Consider the following 27,824-nt stretch of genomic DNA (forward strand, 5'->3'; position numbering starts at 1 on the left):
AAAAGACAGGGATGGTGTACATGTGTCATACTGCAGATAGCGAAGAGGGGAAAAAAATCATCCAGGACAAATTGAATCATCACACAAACAATAGGAAACATAAAGCAAGCTCCGACAGTGACACAATTGACAAGCATGACTTCGACGACTCATGCAAAGCCTTTTCTAATAAAATCAAAGTGAGCCTTGTCACGGCATTGCATCCCAATCCTCTTGACACACTACGTTATGCAATTCAGCAAGTCTTTTAAACTGCTACATCACATTGCAAAACAGTAAATAATCCCAAACACACCCCTGTGACGTCAAGTGCTAGCCCACTGATCACATTTATGGGTTATTCTGGCAGCTGTGTGTTTGTGTGTCAAATCAGATGTGTGTGAGTGTGTCCAGATCTCATAATCTTCATCTCAATTCATGCTGCCTGACCAAACAAGATTTTAGAGATGTGATTGTGAAAGCAATGCCTCATTATTATTGTTATATAATATATATAATATATCTATATATTATATATATCTATATATATATATATATATATATACATATATAGCAAAGGACAAAAATATATTGTGATGGATAATATGCACATTTGAAGGAAAATAAACAAAAACAATACAAAAGCCTAAATAGCCCTAAAAAGTAAAAAGCTGATAAACTGATTTCCTGTTCTTAGCTTAACCAATAAAAACCCGAACAGCCACTGATGACCAAAACCATCTACTGGTCTAAGATGTTTAATACCTGTTGATCCACTAATCCTATGAATCCATGTTAATTATTGGTGTAAAATACAGTTTGTCATCATTTCATGGTTATCAGGTATGACAGTTTGGATGTTCAGAGGCGCTGTAGTTACCATGGAAACACCGTCATCTTCTACAACATGATTCACCAGTAAACCCATGGAGTTGGATCGATGACAGTGAGGGACAACTAGGTTTATGTTCAGTTAATGATAGATTGTTGCTGAAAAATTCATCTTTTTGCGCAGTTTTCTCTGTTTTGGGTATGATATCGCTTAACTTTAATCTGAGCTTTTACGAACATCTACTGATCGTGAATCGAATATAGGAAAATTCTGGAGTTTCACTAAAAAAATGCAAACACAGAAACATAATATTGAGTAAATGGTGATAAATCACTTAGGAAAGGCGAAAAATAGGGAAAAATTCATTTGGGAACTGCCACTGGGTCTTTAGGAGTTAATACCCCATAGTAACCACCTTCACTGTTCATATACTCCACATACTGCATATAATTTACTAGGGCTGGGTAATATATGCATTAACTCAACTGACCACCACATCACACAGTAAACACTGTAACATCACACAGACATCTAACCTTTTAACTTTGAAAACCTTCTGTGTTTTTGCTGATGCTAGTTGTTACATAAAGTTATCAGTGGTTTAGATTCTCCCACATTAGCAGAGTTTATTACACCACGCTCTGATAATGGAAGGACGATGAGGATCTGAAAAAGAAGCGACTGTGTCATACAGTGCAGATGTTGTGAGTTTGGCAAATCAGCTTTTTCAGAATGAGCTACAAAATGATGGAATTCAGTATGAAACAGAACAAGGGAAAGCAGCAGTTTGGTTTAAGATTAAAATCAAATCATGTCTAAAATCAAATGCAATCATGCACTTGTCACAGAAATGCAAATGCTTCTTTGGATATCCTCAGTTTCAGGAGTTAAATGATTAAGTAATGCATTTGACAAACCACATTACATAAACTGTTAATTAATATGGCACTTAATTAAAACTTTTATTAGTACACATTGCTTCAACACTGGTGGAAACTTCATGGTAAGTGTTAATTGTTCTACCCTGCTGCGTGCGTGTGTGTGCATGTGTGTATATGTATGTGTGTGTGTGTGTGTGTGTGTGTGTGTGTCTTCACAGTAATATAAACTACAGTATCACTGAGGCTTGAACACCTCTGTCTAGACTTGGCTCACCTCTCTGACCTCCAGTCGTAGCAGTTTGCTGTAAAACCAAAACCTCAGTGCATGTGTGAGGGAATGTGAGGGTAAACACAGACTTGTTTATACCTATATAAACTTGACTATGAGGTGGACAGTGTAGGTGTTTCAGGTCTTTATCACTGCCTGACTGCCCAGCTCCGCACAGAAACAGAACCCACACGCTCGATTGTCTCTATTCTGCTAATAAAATTAGACTCATATTAAGTCTCCCATCCTGAAGGCATTAGACTAAATGCTTGTACACTGACAGTAATATTTGCAGCCAATTCCCAGACTACTGAGGGGAGAAATGTAGCCATAAATTATGATTTCCTTCCCTCTGTTTGTGGCTGGTGAATGCTGCAAACTCTGTGGATTAGGATTCATTACAATGGCCCTTTGCCACCTGGCATTAAAGTGCTGCATTGATGTCTTGAAGTGATTTACTGACCTGCATTTCCACTAGCTGTTCAAATACTCAAATTACCTTTGTCTCAACCAAAAAAAATATTGTTTGTGTCTCTTTCTTCGTCACATAATTCTCTTCTTTAAGACTGACAGTAAACATGCCACCAAAAGTCTGTTTTTTCCCCAGCACGGCTCAGCCCGGCTTAACCCAGTGCAATCTAAGAATAAAGCCAGACGCAAATTAATTTCTCCTCCAGGAGTAATTGAGCAGTGTCTGCTGTGCTGAAAGCTATATGTGAAATCAGCGTGTCTCACTATTAAACCTGCAATTTGTGTGCAAAAAGACACAAAATGGATTGCTGTGCCACAAATGATTGTTTATACAACACACACCTGGTATACGTGCATCGATGCATGTTCTTTAGTACCTGCAGAAATTAATAATAGCGTCCCATGCTGTCCAATTGTCATTTGAAGAACAGAGCCAGAAAACTGTCTGTGCCTTTGTATCAGTTATGTCTGTGTGTGGCTTAGAGGAGAAGATGAGATTTAATTGGGAGAGGAAAATATTCTCTACAGCCTCATTACAGCAACTAATGCTTCCTGATGACACACAGGCATACAAAGGAAGCCTTCACCTTAATTGGCTTCTCCCAAAAGCGAGTAAAGTAAAAGAACGTATTATAATGACCATTTCATCTGTGAACAAATCATGCTGTATTTATGGGCCTATTGCTGCATTCATGGTCATTTTCAGACTTGCTCTTGTTGAATGCTGGAGAACTGCATTCATCATTAAGGCTGAGACAATAAGCAAAAACAACAGACACAACAAATCTTCTGAATGTGTTACATATCTGAATAAATTCACAGCTCTATGACCATACAGAAATGTAAAAATATATAACATTTGAATATGTACTATTACAATTCTGTTTTGCTTGTTCCATTTTCTAATGGGCCTTATGTGGGGCTGGGCGATAAAATGATAATGATATATATCGCGATATAACTTTTCCTTGATAGAAATACGAGACATGCTCGATACAATTTCGAAAGAATTCATTCGTCCATGTTTTGACAGACGTGAGAACAGCCAATCATAATTAAGTAGCGCCGCACTGAACCAATCACGCTAGAGCCACGTCAAGTTAGGTTGACACACACAGCACAGGTGTAAGAGCAGCTGCAGCACAAGCTAATGTTTGGGCTACAGTGGGACATAATGAGTGTTCCCTTGGGAGAAAATATGACGTGGGTGACCAGGTGACTGAAAAGTAGGTTGTGAACTGATTTGGTTCTGGCGTACAACAGAGGCATAAAAGCCAGGAGTCGGACGGTCAAAGTATGTAGTTTCACTTTCGGTTTACACCAGTTACAGCATGGAGGTACGCACGGCTTGACGGGGGGGTGTTGCAGTCTGTGCCTACCGCAATACTAATACACACAAACCATACGGCTGTATAACTGAAACTTAAGACGCTTATAAGATGGGGTCAGTAAATCTTAGGATGGGGGGCTGGGGGGAGATGAATAAAGCAGGGGAATAATACATAACAGTGGAGAGAGGGATAATTCAAAGAGTGGAGGGAGGGAGTTCTCCATAAACACAGCAACATATGTATTTCTTTCTCTCTCTCTTTCTCTCTGATGTCTTCACAACTAACTTATGAGTGAAAATTTAAGCTTGACAAAAAATAGTGATTTGATTTATATCGTGATATAAATCGATATCGTCTGATAGGAAAAAAATTATCGTGACATAATTTTTTTCCATATCGCCCAGCCCTAGTCTCATGTATATTCTGCACATTTTACATATATGTACATATGTGTTTTCACTTCATACAAAGTCAATATAAGTGCATATGTTATTTTTCTGTTTGTGACTTTGATATCATTTTGTTAGAAGAATTACTCTCTCTAACAACTGGCCAAAGGTTATTTTAAACCCTTAGACTGAGTGACCAAAAACATCCACTGATCTAAAATGTTTAATACTTTTGGACCACTGATCCTACCAATGGACTGAAATAATTGAGGTAAAACGCAGTTTTTCAGCTTGTCACTGAAATATGGTGGATTTGGATGTTCAGAGGCTCCATCGAGAACATGGAAACAGTGCTATTTTCTGCAACAGTAAGTCATCAATAAAACACCATTTAGTTTGACAAATTATAGTGGTTGTAGATGCTTGGTTTTCTGTTGAGTTAATGATATATTTTGCTGAAATGGTCACTTTTTCCTTCACTTTTCTTCACTTTGTTGATAAAAGAGAATTTACTCTGAGCTTTTATGAACATCTACAATAACTTCAATAAAGGGAAATAACAGATTTTCACTGAAAAATGTGCAATGCAGCGAATTATAATATAATAAATAGTGGTACATCATGTATGAGAAGATAAGTTTAGAAAAAATAATTTAGAAGTTGGCACAAGAAGAGTTCTAGGTCTAAAAAGGGTTAAATAAACTTAAGCCAGTGACTGAGTGTGACTGACCACTTATGAACAGTTACTGTCCATTATAAATAGAGTTCAAAATGGTAAAAGACTGAGCAAACGTAGAGCTAAATGTCCTAAAACATGATGAATATAACTTGTGAGACATTTCCTACTGTGTGTACAAAGAACAAAAGCCACATTTTGAAATGAAGGCAATGCAAAAGTATCTAAAAGTCTGATCACGGATACTTGCAAAACGCTGAAAAAATACTGTCTCCAGTTGAGTCCCACTACAAAAATGTCAGCTTCTCTTTGGAATTACTGAGTATGTTTTTCCAGGAGGTCATTCTGGTCTCATTGGCTTTATTTACGTACTCTCATTAGTGTACTGGTGGTTATTTTGTAAATTCTTGCTCCATTAATATGATTTTAGACTGTGTGCTGTGTGGGTGTTGACAAAGAGGTGTGATTAATTAGGATGACTGGCTCGTCTGCTGAGTATCCGTTAATTAAGTAAAACATTCTTTAACTCATAGAGACGTGTACTTTAATTATGGTTAATAAGTTACACTGACAAACCCTTAAAGGATTTTGTTCATGAACGTTACCAGGACTTTCGCTGCAGTCATACCAATTGGGGATGTGTGAATACACAATTGAACACTGGTCCACCTAAAAACATGGGTTCCGTTCAAGTCAGTCAGAGTCACTGTAGTCCCCTTGGGCATTGTGGGTAAACACAGTCCCCAAGATTTAGTTTTTATGTGGTGGAAAGAGAAGTTGGCATGCATTTATCAATAGGTGAGCAAGGTTTGTTTTTTTTTGTTTGTCTTCTCTCCTTCAATAATTCTTCATGCAGCACCACCACAAGTGTTGAGGGGCATAGGTTATCTAAAGCACAGGTGTCAAACATGTGGCCAGGGGGCCAAATCCGGCCTGCCAAAGGGTCCAATCCGGCCCGTGGGATGAATTTGTGAAATGCAAAAATTACACTGAAGATATTAAAAATCAGTGACGTCAAAATCATTTTAATTCAGGTTCCACATACAGACACACACAGTCCAATTAGATATCAAGTGGGTCAGACCAGTAAAATATTATCATTATAACCTATAAATTATGATAACCCCAAATTCTCTCTTTGTTTTTTAGGTGTAAAAACAGTAATATTACATGAAAATGTTTACACTGCCTAACTATACTTTACAAAAACATGAATAACCTGAACAAAAATGAACAAACGGAAATGTCTTAAGAAAAGTAAATGCAATTTTATCAATATTCTGCCTGTTACTAAATGTTTTGTGCGATTGTAATGCACATGTGTAAATGATAAACTGATAAGCCAAGGCATAACATTGTTAAATTTGTACTTGTTTTTCTTAAGACAATTCAAGTTGTTCATGTTATTCAGATTTTAAGGAAAATTTGTGGATGTAAACCTGATCATAATAATTTAACTTTTTCACTGTTACTATTTTACTGGTTCGACCCACTGGAGATCAAATTGGGGTGAACGCGGCCCCAGAACTAAAATGAGTTTGACACCCCTGCTCTAAAGGTTCCATTCCTTTGACAAAGTGCGGCAAATTTGGACCAGAAGAATGTTGCAAACCAAAATGAACTACGTCCCAATTGTACAGAGTCTACCGGACTCTGTTAGTGTATTTATATATATATATTATTATATATTTGTTAGGTGTAAAAAACAACCATTATTTTAACCTGGCCTGTTCGTATAGCTTTGCAACAATTGCAAACATTGGCATTTATTTAGTCTGACATCACTATTGCCATAAAACTCATTTCAGCATACAAACAGTCAATTACCAACATGAGACTGTATAAGCCTGTACTATAACTTCTTTCTTAAATGAAGAGCATACGTTTAAGTTTCATAAATACTTGTTCAAGCTCCTGGTCTGTTTACAGCAGTACATGGCATGATTTTGTGCTCAGCTAGGTATTGAAGTAAACCATTACATTATTCATCTTCCCCTAAACAGCAATGACAAAAGCCTAATAAATGAAACATAAAGTGTGAAGATGTGAAACATGTCATAAAACCCATATTCTATTTCCGGGGAATTCATAAAGATCCAGTATGGCATATGCAGTGGGAACTACTGTTAGTTAGCTGACAGCTAATGTTAGCTAGCACCAAACTGTTCCTCACTGTGCTTCTTTGGTAAAGACCCGTTATTGTATTTATCAACTTCATCCACTTATCACATGTAAAGTGGTAGAATGACACCTGGACATGTTTTATGGACTAAGAGACACAGTATCCTGATGACCTGAATATAAAGGAATTAACAGATTTAGAACCGTAAGTAAGAAAACATCTTGAATTGCATATGATTAGCTACTCTGCTGCTTAATTTGGCTAACCTGCTAATTAGTATCCTACTGTATTGATATTATTATCTAATATAACACCGCTGTATTTGATACTGGTGGGCATTTCCTACTTAATGGTGTGATCCACGTTTTCAAACATTAGCTCATCCTAATATTGTCTATCTTGGCTGCAAAGAAACAAGATGGTGACCACCAAATGTCTTAACCTTTAGCCTAGTAGTTGACAATCCAAAAGGAGATATCGCAATTACACTCCAGGTGCGTGAGTGAGTATACGTAGACCACTGGTATTTTTGTGACCATGTAAGAGTACCTTTTTACCAATTCAATGTACGAATCCAAGAGTCCACATGTTAGATTTGTCTAGAACCCGGTTATTTTATGACATGTCAGAAGTGCTATCTCAATACCCATTCACACCCCCTAAAAAACTGCCTCAGCTATTTAAAACTTTATAAAAACTATAGAGTTTTTATAAAGTTTTAAAACTATAGAGGGGAGACACGGTGGTGCAGTGGATAGCACTCGTGCCTCACAGCAAGAAGGTCCTGGGTTCGATGGGGGGTGAGACCTTTCTGTGTGGAGTTTGCATGTTCTCCCCGTGTCTGCGTGGGTTCTCTCCGGGTACTCCGGCTTCCTCCCACCATCCAAAGACATGCACTGATAGGTTAATTGGTTAATCTAAATTGCCCATAGGTGTGAATGTGAGAGCGATTGTTTGTCTCTATATGTTCAGCCCTGCGATGAACTGCCGAAATGTCCAGGGTGTACCCGGCCTTTGCCCGTAAGTAGCTGGGATAGGCTCCAAGCAACCCCCGTGACCCTAGTGAGGATAAAGCGGGTTCAGATAATGAATGAATGAAGGAATAAAAACTATAGAGTATTATTGAAATTATTCTGCCACTTTTACTTTCTACAATAATTAGTTTAGTTTATATCAATTTACAATTACCACATTCAAGTTGCAATGACAGCGCTGTAACATTAATATAACCAGACATTCTTATTCTTTAGTTTTAGCTACTGCTAATTTTGCTGTGAGTAAATAACTGCTTAAGTGAACTTGGATTTTACATATCCGACCTCACACAATGTTAAGCTGGAAAACAAATCAGTACTGTTGTGTTTAGGTCTGTTTAGAGACATCTTTTAGGCTTCCAATGTAGCTGTCAGAATAAGTGTTAGATCATTTGTGAGCGCTCGGTTTGACAAAGCCTTCTGAGACCGAATCACCAAAAGCGACAGGGTGTAAACTGACAGGCAAGCTGCCAGTAGTCTTCACAAGAAAAAACAAAAAACAAATCCTGTTTTAACACAATGACCTTTTCAGTGCACTCACCACTCTCGTCCCCCCCCCACAACTTTTATTTCTTCGCCCCAGCTGTGACCCGTGAAAGCTCGCCGCATGCCTCCCTGTTGGTCTGAGAATCACAGAATGGTAAACACGGCATCTTTCTGTCCTCACAACGTCAACACAGTTACTGTAATCCCCCCCCATGGCCCCCCAAAACCCAAACCCCTAGTTTCAATCCCTTCGTACTATCCCTCTATCGTTCATCCATCCGTCCTGGAGATAAAACACTAATCCATCTTTCCAGTCTATGTGCCCAGTGCTTGTTTGCTGCTGTAGCCCAGCCCAGTTATAAGTCAAAGCACACACACACACACACACACACACCCTCACACACACACACACACACATTCTCTGGCCCCGGAACATCTGTTACAGAGCGAATAAGCGGGTTGACATCCTCAGTGCAGATATTGCCTGGTAGAGGAAAGTAAGAAAGACAGAGAAAGGAGACAAAGCCATGAAGATGTAAAACCAGGAAAGTCCAGATCAAAGACAGAGGGAGAGAGAGTCAAGGTCAGGCAGAAAATTATATCCAAGGACAGGAGATGCTGCAGGAGGTGACAGAAAGTCTTTCAGGGAAGGTCAGACCGGTGGAAATGTTAAAAATGGATCAAACATACTAAGCTGCTGTTTTGATGAAACCAAAACGTGATTAATGGCAGAGACGGGAAGTAAGAACCAGCTTAAACGCACTGGAATTGTATACCTCTGTACAGTTCAGTTCCTTTTATCGATACCAGCAGTATGGCTCTATATGCTGACTAAACATATTACAAATATCTCACCTGTCAAATCAGTGTTAATAACTTCAGTAAGAAGACAAATGAGAACTATGCTTCTAGTTGTAAAAAGAGGGGAAAAACACCACAAGAGTGAATTACATGAATAGAAACAGTAAACTCTGGTGGATGTGCATCTCTCTCTAAAATGTTAATGCTCACCAATGAATCTTTTGGTCGGTCTGTATCTTGGCTTTTTCACGACAGAGTCCAAGGAGCAGGAACTACAACTACTATATTCATCATTCCTGAACACCGAAGGGCAAACAATCCCAAAAAGAAAACCATGCGATCTGTGAACACATCAGTGCATTCATATATGAAATGAAACTTGCACTGAGTCATTTAAACTTGCTTACACATGCTCAGACCATGTCACACAGCTGTATGCATTTTATGCTACTATAATAGGACATATCGCTCCAGCCAGAGCCTATAGGAAGAAGACAATTGGAGATGTTTAATTGTGTAGCTGAAAATATATGAATTGCCATTTACTTCTGCAGAGATGCACTGAAACCTGACTGCTACTTTTCTATTTGTTCAACTACTGCAAACCTGAGGCATCTATGACTGTTAAGAGTGGGAGTAAGGGTGTATTCAGACCTACTTCGTTTGGTCTGTTTAAAATGGACTAGAGTTCGTTTCCACAGAAAGTCCAGGTGTGAATTTAACCGGCCTTGAGCTGAAACAAACCAAGGAACCATGCACCTTTTAGTGCTAAACGAGCCACCGTAGCTGTTGGAAGTAGCCGAGTCGCACAAGTAATCAGAGCTAATAGCAGCAGCCATGAGCCGTGGACAGATGTGGAGCAATGAGCAGATTGAATGTCTCATTGACATTTGGTCAGATGCCCTTATTACAAAACCGGCTCCAATTGAGCTGTTCTTGACAGTTAATAATATTTATAGTAAATTTCTGTTTGTAAAAATAGAATACATATTCCGAAAAAGATAACTGCACATAGGCTTCCAAATTTGTTTTCATCAACACCCGCCATCTCTGACTCACCCCACCTCTGACTTTTCTGTCCAATCCCAGTGCAGTTCATCACATGTGTGCTTCTGTTTACAAATTTTGGTCCACTAGCACAAAGTGCGATGAGAATGTGGTCAGACCCAAACGAAGTCTGCATTTGATCCAAATCAAATAAGCGGACCAAAGGACTTTCCAGGTGTGAATACACCCTAAGATACAACGCATTACCCACGATAACAGCAGTATCACAACACAACGATGGTGCAGCTCATACACAGCACATAGGGATGTCTGTGTAAATGAAGTAGAGAAAATAAGAAATCAGGAATCATGCATTTACTCAGTGCAGTGTCAGTTTCTTCTTTTCACACTGACAAACTTTTCATTTTAATAAAGATATTAGTATCATAAAATATTACTATGTTCCACCTCTACAAACTATATTTAGGTCTGTGTTGGTTGAATTAAATCACATTCTGATTGCAACAGTACTATAACAGTATGGTTAGCAGTGTGAGAGTCAGACTTTGTATTTTTTATGCAGATGTCTGTAGTGTAATTGTTTAAATAATGTATTGATGAAAACATTATGTCTCACAGTATCTGCCAGCCGCTCATATTGTGACAATATTCTAACAGGATGTTTTTATGTGCATTTTATTGCTCAGAAAGCCCTCACTTGAAAACACAGTATTGCGCACCAGTGAACACTAAAGCTAATTTAAATCTTCAAGCTGGGCTTGCTGCTCCTTAAGGTGAACTGAAGCGGGTTTCATTGCAGACTGTTGAGTAAAGTCCTCCCACACCAGACTGGAGTGATTTCTCAAGGCGACCATGTGAAATAAAAAGTATTAAAAGCATATTGACTATCTATGGCCAGGGAGCTCCTGGCATTATCACAGAGGTAGATGACACTGGCTGTGCAATATCAGTTTTTAATAAAAGGGCCATTACAGTGCATCAGCTGAGCTTTAAGTGAAATAAACTGCAGTGGAAAAAATGACAGGGAATACCATGAGATGGAGAAATGGTAGTGGGGACAGAGGTAGGAGGCATGCGAACGAATAAGAGACAGTCAGAAAGAGTTATAGAAGAGATACGTCCAAAGTCCAATTTTTACATTTTTACAGAGCTGGCCTTTTTCTCAACTGTTTAATGTGCTTTTAAGATGGGAAAATGCTGCCTTCAACTGCCTGCCAAGAGCTCAGTCATTAGAGAGGAAGAGGGATGGAGTGACGGGTGGGGAAAATGTGAAAGGGGCTGGAAGGGGGAGGGGGTGTCGAAGAGCAGCACTGGAATAAAGCAGACAGAGCTGGTGCCATGTGAAAAAGCGACAGATCAAAAACAATGACAGGCACTATTGATTTTTTTTCCCTCGCTCAAGTGTTTTCAGCCTCCTATCTCCCGTTGCGCAGCAATCTGAGAGGCCACCTGAGATGCTGTAGCTTCTAACTTTCCTCCACATTTCTTTTCTTCCTCTTTTCCTCTCCTGCTCTTTGTGTTTCCCATAATTTATACCCATTGAGTCGCTCTTCTTCTCCTAGAACATCCCTCCTGGTGCAATAACACTTATGAAGTAGCAGAGTTCTCTCTTTTCTATCGCACACTGCTCTCTCCCAAGATTTTACCTCAAGTTTTTCTCTTCTAGTCACTTATAATGATGACTGTATTGTACAGATGATAACTTAAAATATGGTAATTTGGTGGAGCCTGCCCTGATGGCTTTGAAAGCTTTTTCTTCCCGGTGCTATTAGGGTCTGGCATGTCGTGTTGACTTGTGTGTAGGTGAATATTGACCCTTTGCATGTTACGTCACGCTCTGTTCGCGCTGCAAACAAGCGCCATGATGGACGGCGGAAGTGCCGGACTGCACACTGGACGGCAAACCGGCTAATATAGAATTTGAACTGAACGTTGTCGTTTTTGTTCATTTTTAGCCCAGTTTTACACATACAGTGGTCGCACACAACAGTTTTATCCTTCTTCATAGACACCCATGATTTCAGCTGGTTCCAGACAGAGCCTGGATCTGATGGACCTGATATTACAGATAGAACAGGCTCTGTTTGTGTCCATAGCACATTAGCTCCACCAAATACTAGCTAGGTGGCTAGACTGGGTTAACTACTGTGAGCCACTGTGTTCCAGTGGCTGTCATAAGTAGCCTTCAATATTAGCTCTGTAGTTGTAGTGGCTGCCATTTTTTTTTTTTTTTTACCAGCTACACGACATTATATGTCCTTCTGTTATTGTCATTACGCTGTGCCATATGTTCTAGTGGTGGAACTGTACATATGACTGTGTGTAGATAGTAGAAAGGCAGACACTTCAACAACAGAGCTAATACTGTAGGCTACTGATGACAGCCACTAACATTATTACAGTGTTAGTTAATTGGAGCTGCTTTTGGTTCCAGTCTGTTTGAGTTTTGATGGCATGCTGGGGGAAACATGTTAAAAACATACACAGCTAGTTAGCTAACGTTAGCTGTATCTTTCCTTTACCATTATAGATACATTCCTCTGCCATGAGCGCAGTACAGCGACTGGGTAATCTAACCTGAGACTAAGAACTGGTATCATCCAGACTTTAGTCTGCTTTTAGATCTGCACCTGTGTATGGAGACACTCCATTTATATCAGAATGGTACAGATCGTGTGCTTTAAACTCCGGTAGACTGGAGGACTTTGATAGATCCTTAAACCCATCAGGAGGGAGAAGGGTCAGTAGCTAGCCCTTCTATCACTAGCTTCTCCAAATAGCGTTCTTTCTGCCGTCCAGTAAAGGCAGCCTTACACTGTGCGAGTTTAGAGACGATTTCTCACTCGTGCGACTCTTTCTGGGATCGGGCCAGATGTGCCTCTAATCGTGTGTCGTGCTTCATGCAGTGTACATGGGGTAAAGAGAAGCGATTAGCACCTCACGACCACCTCACGACCAGCAATCGTGTGTTGGCAAGGAAAATGGAGCTGTTTGAAATCCTGCTCGCTCCTCGTGAGTGTATCGTACTGTCAAAGCAGTGCCACGAACCGATGTGCCTCAAATTCTCACACTGTGCATGCGCGAACACAGACGCGTACAGTAGCGTACAAGCTAACAGTAGCTGGCTGTTGTCCTAGTGCAGTTCAGCTGTTGCAGTTTACCTCTAGTTCTCTTTGCTGTAGGATGACAGCCCATACTGTCCACGTCTGGCCAACCAATTCCTGCACCAAACACATCGTTGTCTTTTCTTCTTTTTTGATTCCTCACAGATAATGGCACATATTACCAAAGCAGCTCGTTGGTTTTTGTTTAGCACTACCATTTCGTGACTCACGCCAATACACAATCGTCTATGCACTTTTACGGATTCCTTGGTATTTTAATGTTGTATTTCCGGATACAACACTCAAACGTGTCGTGCGTCCTGTGGTGTATGGTCCTACAGTGTGAGCAGTCAGGTCGCATACGAGCGTCGGTCCGTGCAGTGTGAGAACAGGAATCGTGAGCCTGACTGTACAACTGATTCGCACAGTTTGAGATGGAGCTGCGTGCAACGATCGAAATAATCGCACAGTGTATGGCCGCCTTAAGGTTAGTCACTTCGCAGGACAAGTCCAAAACTTTATTTTCAGTGCTGGTAACCATAATCCATCGCTCATTCGTTTGTTTGTTGTGCTGCTTCTGCTGTCCACCATGGCACTGAACCCCTAGTCACATGATAACTGTGACATTGGTGCAAAGGGTCAATATTCAGACTTACATTTATCCCATAGACTCTATAAAATACTTGGAGACATTCACCTTAAAGTCAAACAATAGTTTGTAAACTACCCTTTATAAAACTTGAGTTTGGAATTCAGCCACTACCAATTACTATTCTCGATTACTGGAGACAGAAGTGACAATATTTAGACAAATGGGATGGAAGTGTAGAAGAACAACTGGTGGAAATCACCAAGCTAACTTACAGAAAATCAAAACAACCACAATGTGAACAAACACAGATATGTTAAACACTAGATAGCTACTTAATTAATGTCAACATGTATACTTACGTCAGATAGCAGTAACATCAACTTCACATAATGTATAAACACATTCAGTACAGTTGGCTGCTCTCTAGGCTATAGCAGGCTAATGACAGCTAACATTAGCTAATGCAGCCAAGTTAAGCTAACAGGCCAAGATAAAGCACAGGTAAACTTCTATACAACAGAATCCTCCCACAGTCTTATTAGTTTAACTGCCAAAGCATGACTACAGGTATTTTGTATCATTTAACATGATGCCATTTCCTATTTTCAGGTCAACATATGTTCATTCCTCTATATTCAATGTAGCGTGGGCTTGCACAGTCCATAACACAACCAGTCATTCTGTCATTTTACAAGTGATGATTAATTGCAGAAGCGGATGACAGTGATAATTAAAATTGCAATTCTTAAACACATTTACAAAAAAACAAAACAAAACAAAACAAAAAAAAAACAATAATAAAGTTTGGTCTTGGTAACGTCATTGCATTAGCTACCTAACATTACATCCACCTGCATCTGTCAAACTAGATATGATAAACAATAAGGCTTTTATGAGGTACATTTTTACGATCGAAGTTTCATTTGTCATCCCTTTATCTGTACTGTTCGGTTCTAGGAGCGTAGCTGTGAAATGATTTATGTCAACACACAGTTGAGAACAGAATAAACCAAGCTTCAAAAGCAAGACACTTCAAATTGTACTGCAGTTAAAATACTAAATTGCACTTTATTTGACTTAAGTAAATCAATTTAACCCAAACTATTCCACTGTGGTTGACTGTTCAGACTCAGAAATGAGTTTTACAGCACCATGATATCGGATTTAACAAACAGATAGGGGACTGACGCACTTTTAGGGACTCTACCGGCCATTTAAAGAAACAACATAAAAAGGTTTTTGTTCTTAAGCTTTATTTTTCAGACACAGAGTTTGCTTTATCCTATCCAAAATGTGTTTACCAAGCCCAAGAAAAGTTAAGTGCTTTGAAACATTAATAGACTAAAACTCTAAGACTGTTTGTTTTTCATAAATCATGCTCTTCCTTCCACTTTTAGAGATGAATCTTTGTATTTGCTAAAAATGCTAATACATCAAAGTCCTTTTATATCTTAAGAGGCAGTAAGAAGCAGAGAGAGGAGCAAGAACAGAGGCAAGATTGATGAGAATACAGAGTTATTGAAGGGAAAGACATTAATTGAGTGGTTAAAAATAAGAATGAGGACTGGTCCTCAGCGTGGAGCGCTCTCCTACTGCACTCAGAGTTTTCAGAGCATGTCCAGATTCTGAAATTAACTCAGCGGCAGACTGGAAGCACATATACGCGATCTTAATGCACCTTTTGTGCAATCTTTTTTTTTTTCTTCTGATTACTGTATCATATTGCATCAAGAGCAATTGATGGTGATTTTAGTCAAACTTGAAACCAAAGAAGAGGAGAGTGTGATGAAGTCAAATTTAAGGTCACTTAAGTGCAAAAGGCAAAGGCTTAAAGGGCTTACGTAGTATTCACTTCAGAGAGACGGGATGAGAGACAGACATGATGAAACCCATGGTGAAATAACTACTAATGGAAAAAATCATACTCCAGAGATTATCATAATCAAATTCAGAGGACTGCAAAAGGATTTACTTCTTCATGCTCATCTGAATATGCATGCTGACAATTGGACATCAAGTCACTGTGAATTCACATGGAACACAAAAGGCACTCAATATATTAGCCACAATCGTTAGGACAATTTAAATCCTTAATCACTTCCTATTTTACCTTCAGATGCTCTTGTTTTTAAGTAGATGTCTTTGTTTTTAGTTCATCTTTATCACTTTTACTTTCTGGTACTTCTGATATGGCATTGTATGTTTCAAGTATTTTGTGTTTTAAATCCATAATTGCATCTTATTTTACCTTCAGCTGCTCCTGCTTTTAAGTAGATTTCTCTGTTTTTAATTCATCTTTGTCACCTTTACTTTTCTGTATTTCTAATATGTCCATTGTATGTTTCAAATGTTTTTTTTTTGTCTCGGCTATATCGTAAATGAGGTTGTGTCCTCAATATATCTCCGAGTTTAAATAAAGATTATGAAATGAAATGAAAAGTTCTGTGCATTATTTCCATGTTTATTAAATGAGGGACATGCTGGCACCAGTGACAGAAAGGGAAATATGTGGAATTATTCAGCGATGCAGCTACAAGAAAAATGACAGATGTTATAATTTTACGATGCAAAACTACAGATTAAAATCAAATCCTCTGAGCCCAACTGACATATTGATTGGTAGTTTTTCCTCAACCAGTCTTGGACACAATCCCACTGCTTAAGAGTCGCGGAATCTCATCTGAGAACAACAACCCTTGCAATCCAGGTTCAGCCGTGCTCTGCTTTTAATAGACATGTTTACCGAAATCCAACCTAATTGCACTGTAGCTTTCTATGTAATTTTCAGTCTTATGTAGAGTACATTGCAGTAAACATTAAAAACTAGAGAAAGCCTCCGCGTCCTCTACGTACCATGAGACCCAACTTCAGAAAAAATATGCAGTCAATGGCATGAGATAATAGCAGATACTATTTTAATCATAGCAGTATTTACCAATATTATATTTGTCGAACTTAACAGATAATTTTACTAGTCAAGAAAGTCACAGTTTGTGGAAAAGACAGTAAAGAAATATCTAGTTTTGTGTGCAAACTGCTCAGTGGACTGTATCTCTATCACCTGATACATGTCACCAAAACTAAAACCACCAATTCCTTGGCAGATTTTGCCTCTGTCTTCGAGAGCAACTTGAAGAAGTATAAAGAGGTAAAAATCACTACAGGTCTGGTCATAATGACATTCCAGAGATGTCTTGAATGGTTCAGAAAAGATTGTGGAGAAAGACAACTACGAAACCTATCTCTCTCACACAGTGATTTACTACAAATACGATGATTCAAACAGAATTATGGGACATTTCTCATACCCCTCTGTTTGCAGTGTGGTAATGAAAAATATCTGTTTCCAGAGCCAAACAGCCCTTCCCTTCTGAGTCATCGAGAATCGGGACACCCCTACCCTTTGAACGTGCAAAATGGAGGGGTAGGGCTAAGGGGGAAGGCAAAGGGCTGAATTTGGATTGGGCCTAAACCATTGCTGACTACAGCCTATTATTGCATACAATTAGATTAGATGTGAGTTTATCTAGCTTTCAGACTTTGCTAACGTGTTTAAACTGCCAATGATGGTCTAATGTTACTCGCTAACAAGATACTAATCAAAACATGACTTGCCATGCTCTTGTTTCTCAAGATTATTAGTCTTCTTCACAGTTAAATGTCCTGTTTTTGGTCTAGGTATTGTGTATTCACTCTCACTCTTCACTTTGATATGACATGCATTTTACTATTTCAGTCCACATTTCCAGAGGCTTTCTAATTGGGCTTGTTTGCATCAGTGTCCATGCTGTCTTAGAAAGCCTGACTCAGTGATGATGGCTCACCACTTTTGTAATTTCCACCCATGAGCCATGCATGCGGCCTGGAGGTCACAGTGTGAAAGAGTCAATTCTGCCATCTGCTGTTGGAATTCAATGAATCCAGAATAGTGGGTTACATTGTGTACCGTTTGTCAATACTCTATACGTGCACTGTATATGACTTTGTTTTTGTAACAGGTGTGAATGGCAGAACTCCCTCCAGCAGACCTCTTCTTTTCAACAAGTTTGACCCCCATCTGGGAGGAGGGCGACCTCATTTAAAGGACGTCTGTTAGAGGGCAATGCTATTTCCATCTGGGTCACACAATGACAAGAAATAATGTCCTCCAATGGAACAATCTCAACAACATGACTAAAACCCTTAAGCAACGAGAGGAACTGCCCATATGTCTCAATTCAGTCACGGCCAAGTAAAGACAGATCAGGGGCTGCTAAAGGACCTTTAAGTCACACTGGTGATTTACTTGACACGCATCACCAGGTATAGCATTATTATTCCTATCCAGTGAAGAGTCATTGCTAGTATAGATGATGTGAATTAAAAATAAATCTCTATACTCCGCTCATCCCTTTGGAAAAACAGTTTTCCAGTTATCAAAAGCTAAGTGCATTTTGATGGAAGCACAGAAAGGCAGAGTCAACTTAGATCACATTCCTAATACATTACAGTGTTTAAGCAGCAGCTGTTTTAAGGACCACTAGGGCAACCAGAAATGGATTTTATTGAGCCAAGGTGTGCATGTTTAAATAGACTGTGTGACCAGAAAATGTAGCAGTAAGCTGTAGAAATGTTCCTTGATAAGTCTGGAAATGTCACTACAAATTCAACTGCACAATGGTCGAAACAGCAGATGGATTTACTGTGCTAACAAAACGGCATTTGTCAGATTTAGTTGGTATGGTAAGTGATGTAGGAACAAAGCCATTAACAAAACTGTAAAATAATTGAAAATAATAGTAATAATAATAATAATAATAATAATAATAATAATAATAATAATAATGATGATGATGGATTAGATTTATATAGCGCTTTTCTATGAACGCATACTCAAAGCACGTACAGAGTATCCATTATTCATTCACTCTCACATTCTCCCTCTGGTGGTGGTAAACCACATTTGTACCCACAGCTGCCCTGGGGCAGTCTGACGGAAGCATGGCTGCCAATCTGCACCTACAGCCCTTCCGAACACCACCGAACATTCATACACATTCATACACCAGTGTGAGTAGCAGCACTGGAGGCAAGGAGGGTGAAGTGTCTTGCCCAAGGACGCAACAGCACATGGACTGAGCAGGATTCGAACCCCCAACCCTTCGGTTATTGGACGACCCATTCAGTTATTGGATGACCCGGAGTGTCCCGGTTGACTGTTTTGACGAATATGGCTAACGATGCAAACTCATCTTGACTTCACCTCATATGGTAGTGACTGAAAACTTGGGCTTTTGCTGTGGTACAGTGTTGTCAAGTGGAAAATGCTTGATAATCATAACAGAGGATTGAAAATTATCTATTTGGAGGAAACATATGAAAACAAATCAAGAGTTTTCTTCTGTGTAACTCCAGCACTGGCCCATAAATTACAGTATTCAACACCAAACACTTCGAATTTCTCATTTAACTGTGACTTAAATGTGTTAGAATCAAGTTCCTCTTCACTACAAACATAAATAGCTGGAAAGACACCATGTGAGAAGAGATGCCTTTATGGACAACCCTGATCATGATGGGAAATGATTTAAAACGAGACTCTGCTCAGCCCTCTGGAAAAACTGCTTTCTAATCATCCAAAGCAAACAACTTTCTTCAGAGCATCTTCCACTAATGATATCCTCCACCACAGAATCCTCTTTGGCTCTTTAATTTTTAATCGGCAAAAAGTAAATCAAATATGACCAAGCACAAATATACACTCTCTTCACTCTGTATTTGCAGGGTAAATATATAGGCTAGTTGGTAGTACGAGGACAGATTCTTTTATCTAATATTTTTCAAAAGTAGAACTCTTTGCAGCCATTTCCTATTAAATATTTACACTAGAAGGCTCATCCTCATAGCTGGCATCACAAAATTCACCGTGCTTCCTGCATGCATTTATTAAACAGTTCAGCTGCTCTACCGCTGCCCTTCCTCTCCCTGTGCAACATTATTTCATATAAATGCTAAATTATACTGGACACATTAACATATAATAATAGCAAATGCAAACCATGAAGAGTGTCCTACTTAGTTAAAAATGAAAGCACTACGCATTCAGGCATGAGCACATGCACTTACTTAAGATTCATTATGGTGATATTTTTAATACCCACCACTCTGAGTTTTATAGGCTCCAGTTTTGGTACCACCAGTGGGCCTCCCAAAAAGCATGTGCCACCAAAAAGATTGATTTTTTTGTTTCTTTTCTTTTTTTTTGTAATAGAAGCTTGTAAACTCATAAAAACACAGCATTATTCTACATCATCACTTGTTAAGACTCATGCCTACTCATGTACTTTCACAAAGTTTGTTGGAGTTTGTTTTATGCTGGGAGTCAGTATATCAGTGGTTCCCAACCTTTTTTGGCGTGTGACCCCATTTTAACATCACAAATTTCTGGCGACCCCAGACATTCAAAATGGAGACTTTTTTTTTTTTTTTTTTGCTAAAATTAATTTGTTTTTGATCATGCAATAGTTTGCTATAATATGTTGCAAATAAATGTTAATTTTACACATTTAGGTTATATAATGTACATTTTTATTAGTAAGTTTTATTTATTTATTTATTTATTTTATCAATTCCTAGAAATTTCAGGTGATCCCATTTGAATTCCAGGTGACCCTATGTGAGGTCCTGACCCTAAGGGTAAAAAACACTGCATTAACTGCTCCCAATCCCCTTTTTAAGTTGTTTGGTACAGTCTGTTCTTTCTCAAACTGATAAAATCTTGCACCACAGACATCTGAAACCAGTGCTCAAGGGGTTAAACTGAAATGAGGAGGAAAGAGGGTCTTATTTAGAGGCTCACCTGGGGTGTAGATCCACCAGCAGCACTAAAGTTTGCATTGTAATAACGTTGATCCTTTTACGGTGAAACCTTGCCACTTAAGTTTTTTTTTTTTTTTTTTTTTATCAATTACTAGAAATTTCAGGCGACCCCATTTGAATTCCAGGCGACCCCACGTGGGGTCCCGACCCCAAGGCTGAAAAACACTGCAGTATATTGTTCATGTTAGTTGACTCCATTTCAGTATTAACAATCTGTTCACCAACTTTTAAGCACAGAACTTGTCAATTTTCCCATCAGTTTTCCCATTTATATCCTTCCACCACCTCTCAAGGTCCTCAGCACCAAGAGTAACACTACAACAGTATCTACCATTAAATCAAATCTTTAATAATGACTCTTTAATAGGCTGGCTAATGATGGAGCTTCAATCATTCAGAGTTGGTTCATGCTCATGCACACTGTAATGGGAGTGTATTCTGACAAAAGCACAGTAAATTCAATAAAATCAGTGTTTCCCTTCAGTTAACATGTTTTAGGGGGTGTGGGGTTCGTTGGGATTTGGAAGCGCAAACGAGATAGCGTCTATTCATTAATTGGGGGAGGGGGGACTGGGTGGATGTCGGGGTTCTGACGTTCCAATTAGCGGACTTCCATTGTAGTGAATAGCTAATTTACAATTAACATGACATTCAGGGGAGGGGGGTGACTGTATCCTACTGCTGCAGGATACAGTCGGTCGCACATAGATCTATTTTCAGTCACTGTCATGGTTTGATATAAGCAATGGAACTGTCCATAGGCATGTTATAGGCTAGGTGTTATACAAATGATCGCATAAAATTGGTGGGGTAAGGAAATATGAACAATTATGTTACAGTCCCATAAAAACCAGGATTCCAGCTGTTCAAGTTCATTTATTTAATATTTGAGTACAGTTCTTAAGGATGGATTACTTGACTACATTGACTTTGATTTTCTTTCATCACAGCTGTGTTTTCTTGTTTTGCTTGTACTCCTTTATTTCAGTATTTAATCCAAAGCAAAATGAACGTGACGAAAAAATACACGTGTGCGCCGGAGGTCGGTAGTTGAGCATTATGGTCTCGTGCAGCCTGAACTGTTGCTTTGACAAGGCTTGTGTTCACTAACATATGGCTTCGGTCAGCATCTGTCTATGCATTCACAGCAGGGCAGTGTGCTGCAGCTAGCTTCCCGACTGTGGCACACCATGTGTTTGTGTGGGATGGGTCAGATTCGGGGAGACGGTGAGCCTACACAGTCAGTGCATCAAAGCGAGCCAAGCTTTTCCATTTGCTGATTACACAATATACAAGACTCCGCAAGGATATGTGTCTCAGAAATGTTTCGAAAGGAGCAAGAGAAAGGACCTCAGATCAAAAAGCAGAGATTAAACAAAACAAGAGCAGCACTGATGGATAATTAATGCCAGTATTTCACTTCTTGCTCCCTCTCCTCCCTCCTTCTGTTGTTGTCTCGGTATCTCCTCTGTGCAGCGGTATGACCTTTGCAGAGCGTGTAATTCTAGCGCCGGGCATGAGCATAACAATATATGAAAATCCATAACGTCTGCCTCACACAGACTGTACCGAAGACAGGAGGCTGCTGACGGGCCCAATCGCAGCCCTCCAACCCAGACATCCTACAGTATTATATCAGCAGCAGCCTCACTCCCACCGGGGGAGATGCGGCCACAACTTTGCTCGTCTTCCTATGACCTCAGCAGCTGAGCTTGTTGCAGTTCATATGTCAGGTTCCAGTTTTTCAAGAGAATTTTTCTTTCTAAGATAATCTTACCCTCTGTCAGGAAGGTATTGCTGATATTCATGCCATGGCACTGATTCAAATCTAAGCTTGTGTCTAAGGAGATAAAGCTTAGAGACTGGATCTGAAGCAAAAAAACATTTAATCATGTACCTTTTTTGTCACTGGATAGAAAATAAAGAGCACTTTGTTACATCTGCTCTGCAAAAAAAAAAAAAAAAAAGGAATACTTTAGCTATCCTGATAATAGCCAACATGAAGCTGCAACTTACAGCCCTTGGAAAAAATAAGACTCCACGCCATATTTTCAGACGTAAACCCCTTTGAAAACCTCTGGAAAGTGATCAAGAGGATGGATGGATGGCTGCCAGCCATCAAGCAAAGGAGAGCCACTTGTATTTTGGCGGCACAAAGTGTCCAACAGGAATGTGAAAGACTGGTGTAGAGCCAAGATACATCAAAGCTGACATTGAAAATCAGGGTTATTCCACCAGATATTGATTTCTGAACTCCTCTATAGTTATTATCTTACTTTCTTTGCTTCATTCAATGTCTGACAACCAGTTGTCATGTCCTGTAGGTATATGCACCAATGGGTTATATTTACATTTGGAAAAAGCAGAGGAAGAAATCTTGTTAGTAGTTACTCAATCATACAAAAAAAATGTCATTTTACTCCAAGACATACCTATAAATAGTCAAATCTGTGTTCTTTTCATTGTCCCTCGTGGCCTCTTCATGCTTTTTTTTCCCAGCATTGTATGACGCAAGTTAATTTAGCTCCATTTTATGCTTAGGTACAGCTACCATACAACTGTCAGTGTAATCCTGTGGATAAATAAGGATTACAGGCAGATTACTCAAACGGTTCTCACCAGTGATATGCTTACATGACCCCAGCTACGCACAAGAACATACTGTATGAATTTTTCTAGATCAAATAAGTCCAATTACAATGTCTAGTCCAAAGATATAGCCACTAGGTAGCTCATTCTACCTTATTAGTATGCCATGTTTTCAATATTCCCAACATTTTCACATGTTCCATTACTATATATATCTGTACTTAGGGGTCTCAGTGGTCTTCATTAGTGAGCAAGGGGCAGCAACCATATCTTGACTTTGAAGCCAGTATCTATTATGTTAATGATAGGAGTGGAGCTAAACACTAGCTCCAAAAAAATCCAGCCTTGTGTTGACTTCCTTAAGACAATCATTTTTTTCCAGTATTGACACACTTTATCTGGACCCTGTTATGTGTGTGTGTGTGTGTGTGTGTGTTGTGTTGTGTTGTTTCAACTTTTTATGCAACAAAGTAGCATTTTTCCCCTTACAGTAAGCTCTATGTAAACGTTGTCACATAACAAGTAGTTGAAATTACTTGGCATCGTCTAACATAGCAGTATGGTGATGTTTTCAGTAATGTAGCCACAGGTTGTATTGTATCACATGCTCTGTTGGTTAATCTGCTAACTATATGTATTAACATGTAGCTGTTAATACTACTACTTGTCAAGCTTTTCCTATTTAGCAGCCTGGTTGGTCTGTGTTTCAGTATGATAGTTTCATGTGTTCCACCAGTCAATTCTTACTCGTCCCCAGCTCCACCTTATTGTATAATTATGATCATTTCTGGCTCCAAACAGAGTAAGATGCACTGTTTTTATACAGTCTATGGTAGTAGGTAAACCAGCATATATATATATATATATATATATATATATATATATATATATATATATATATATATATATATATATATATACTTTAAAAAAAATTTAATTATCTTTTTATTAGAAAGGCAAATGTCCATCACATATATTAATTACATAATCATTAAAAAAAAAAAAAAATAGGATGGATACAGAAAGTTTAGATCATTATATCCATATTGCCCTTCTATAATTTCTTTTTTACGGACACTTAGTTTTGGTTGAAACATTAATACAACAAAATAGAACAGGGGAGCGCACCACCTCATACAATCATCACCTCACATAAAAGGAAATAGATTAACACAGAGCACAAATACAATCAAACGAAATCAGAACTGGTTGGTTTTACATACTCAGTCCATTTAGACCAGATATTATAAAATTTTTCTTTTTCAACTTTGAGGGAAAACGATATCTTCTCCATAACATAAATCTCATAGACAATTCAAATCCATTCATCAGTGGTGGGTGGTTCTACTTTTAACCATGTCCTCGTAACTGATTTCTTACTGGCTGCCACCAGTATAGCCAATAATTTTTTGTCTTTAATGTTCCATGACTCAAACAATAGATTACCCAAATACATGGTTTCACATTTAAACAGAGGTAAACCAGCATATTTAACAATAAATGCTAATGATTTTGATTGATTTTGTTGTTCCCACATTAAATGAGTTCAATATTAAAAGGTCAAGTGGAATTGTTTCACAGACATCCATTTAGCCTATTCTATTGAGTCAAAGCCAAACAAATATCCCCATTCAGTCAAAAAAATTGACATTGTGGCTGTGAATCGGACCCTTACACTAATCTATACATCCACAGATTCCCCTTAGGGGTCAGAAGTGTTGCTATTCCTGCTACAGAGGTGAAGGAGACTCCTGATATACTTCTATCCTTAGCTGCAATCGATCCGCTGATACACAACACCCGTCTTCCCTATCCTCTCATTTAGCCTCTCCTTTTCTTCCCCCCCTCCTCCATCTCTCTATCTACCTTCCCCTCAGAAACAGTCTCCAATGTCAGTTTGTCATTTTTTAACAGCCCTTGATCTGTGCTAAACGCCTGAGGCCTTGCTTGCTGCTGCTGAGCTCCCTTGATATCTTTGCTCTAGATCTCTCCACCCTGCTCCTGCCAACGCAAACTGGCAACAGGGCCACTCCAACCAGGCCCTCTGGCCTTTCTCGGTATTACTAAACTACCTAAAAAGTGGGTTCAGATGTGTTGTGCTGTGTTGGGATTCATCACTGCTGTCGTGGTGTCCTGGTTTAGCTGCTTGGCTGCTCCGAAAAGAGAACAGCCAGTCTCTAACCCATGTTCACTTGACATATTAGCACTCAGGGTTAATGAGATAGCTTGGCTCTCTTCATGCATTCCAATGAACTATATTGTAATTATCTTCAATGTTTGTAATTACAAACCAGTGTTCATCAAGAGTAAAATCTATTCTGCTTAAGTCCTTTCAGTTTGGGACCATTTAAAGGCTTGTGGTTTGTCTTGGTTTTAGCTCTGCAGTAAATGATAGTGTTAGCACAAGTAAAACAGGACACTGAATTAAACTTCTCTCCTTACAACCTGCCAATGGTATCACGTTGCCTCGGATGTGAATCGTCCCACATTCATAGTGTGCAAAGGGTTACTGCGCCGCTTTTTGAGTTCTCCAAGGACTCTAAAAAAGGGGACATCCCTTACTGCGTGATGCCTCCCAGGCGAAGAGCTTTCGAGGCATGTGGTGTATTTTAGCTCATGTCCCAAAGCAGCAACCTGCACCGGCAGCAGCACAGAGCCCTGAAGACACACCACTTACAGCCACGTGGAGTAATCACAAGCATCCGTCCACATGCTGTCACAGAAAACACACTGCAGGGACACATCTTCCCCCCACTGAAGATGGTAATTATTCTCCCAGCATCAACTTCATTCCTTTGTTCCTCGAGGCAATTATTTGGCAATTCAGGTCAAGGATTGCTCTGCGGTGATAAATGAGTTACAAAAAAGACAGCCGTAAGAACACGGTAAGGTACGGCAATTTACATTATTCAATTCTCGGCTATTGCGGCTTGTAATATGTACTTCTTTATAGAACAAAACTGACATTGCATTTCTTTTCCTGTACCATATATTACAGTATTATTATTATTATTAGGGTGATTTTTGTAGTGGAGTGAATATAAACACAGTAATAATGCAAAGCTGTACTTTTTAAGCAGGTGACTTCTGAAGTTATTTTGGAAGGAAATTAGGTTGTTTACTACAGTGGATGACTCAGCAAAAATGAGCTGTGAACAAAACACCTCTTTTTGGTCAGCAGCGTCCTTTCTGTAGCTGAAATATTTCCATACAACTGACTCTGTTTCTCTTTTTGCAACCAGATCTTCCTTTTTGATGATGACAATTGCGGTCGAATTCATCAAAGTCACTGTGATGCAACTATTGCGTATGTGCATATCACTGAAACGATGCCAAAATGATATATTATCCAGACCTACTTCCTGCAAATATTCCCCTGCAACCAGCTGTGATGCTCTGGCAGGACCTGCTGTTTCTGTCTGCGGATGTGCATGTGTGTCTTTCTATGTATTCAGTGTTTTTCAGGTCCTGATGGGCAGGGCTTATTAACACCCATGGGTGCACCTGGCCTGTCACCCAAGAGTACAGAATAAAACCTGACTCTCTGCATCCTTCTCTCCATCAGCCTGGCACCCTGCTCTTTGTTTAGATGACTTTGGCTGTGTTAGTTTTATTTTTACACTATTTTAACACCTCTCAACCCTCATTCCACCATGATGATTGATTTACATTTACATGCTCAGCCTTGTTAATTTCACTTTTGGCTTATGCTTCAATAACCCTCCGGTATCCCGTGCAGCAAGGCCCATACTAAGCATTAAGTGTGCCTTTTTGGCACACTTGTGGAATAATGTTAAAAAAAATTTCATACAGTTTGTTTTTAATTCTATTACAATTTTTTTCTATTTCATCAACTTGAGCCATAAATAAAAATACCAAATACTCAATAATTGTCACATTTTTTAACCCTTTGAATGCTGTGTTTGTATTGTAAACAAATCTTTTTTTTTTTATGCAAAAAAACACAAAAAAATATTTTTTTTCAATATACTGCATAAAAAGTGGATCACATATTATTTGATTTTTGCAGCCTGGCATATGTCAATGATTAACTCCAACACTGGTTAATTTGCATTATTATTTTTGGCGCTAGGTCAAATGTTCAAAAATACTAGCATCTGTCACTAAGTGTGCCAAAAAGGCACACGTATAAATCAAACTACTAAATATTATATATTGATTTATTTTTCTGCTCTAACTTGATTTTATTTTTGTAAATCAAGGTCAGCCCTAATCATATATATCAAATGGAAGAAACAGTGCATTTTAGGCACACTTGGGAGACAGATGCTACTCCTATCATTTTCTTTTGTTTGCAATGTGCAAATTTTAGTTGGTGGCCAGAATTTTAAAGATCATGCAAATATGAACAACTTTAGAATTCTAACATTATTTAAATTATG

General features: G+C 38.9%; 1 pseudogene; it reads right to left on the reverse strand.

Annotated features, from left to right (window-relative positions):
- The window catches only part of LOC115428237 (hippocalcin-like protein 1), a 78,261-nt pseudogene that overhangs the window by 17,787 nt on the left and 32,650 nt on the right, over nt 1-27,824 (reverse strand).

The sequence above is a fragment of the Sphaeramia orbicularis genome, chromosome 11, assembly GCF_902148855.1.
Source record: "Sphaeramia orbicularis chromosome 11, fSphaOr1.1, whole genome shotgun sequence".
Classification (NCBI taxonomy): Eukaryota; Metazoa; Chordata; class Actinopteri; order Kurtiformes; family Apogonidae; genus Sphaeramia; species Sphaeramia orbicularis.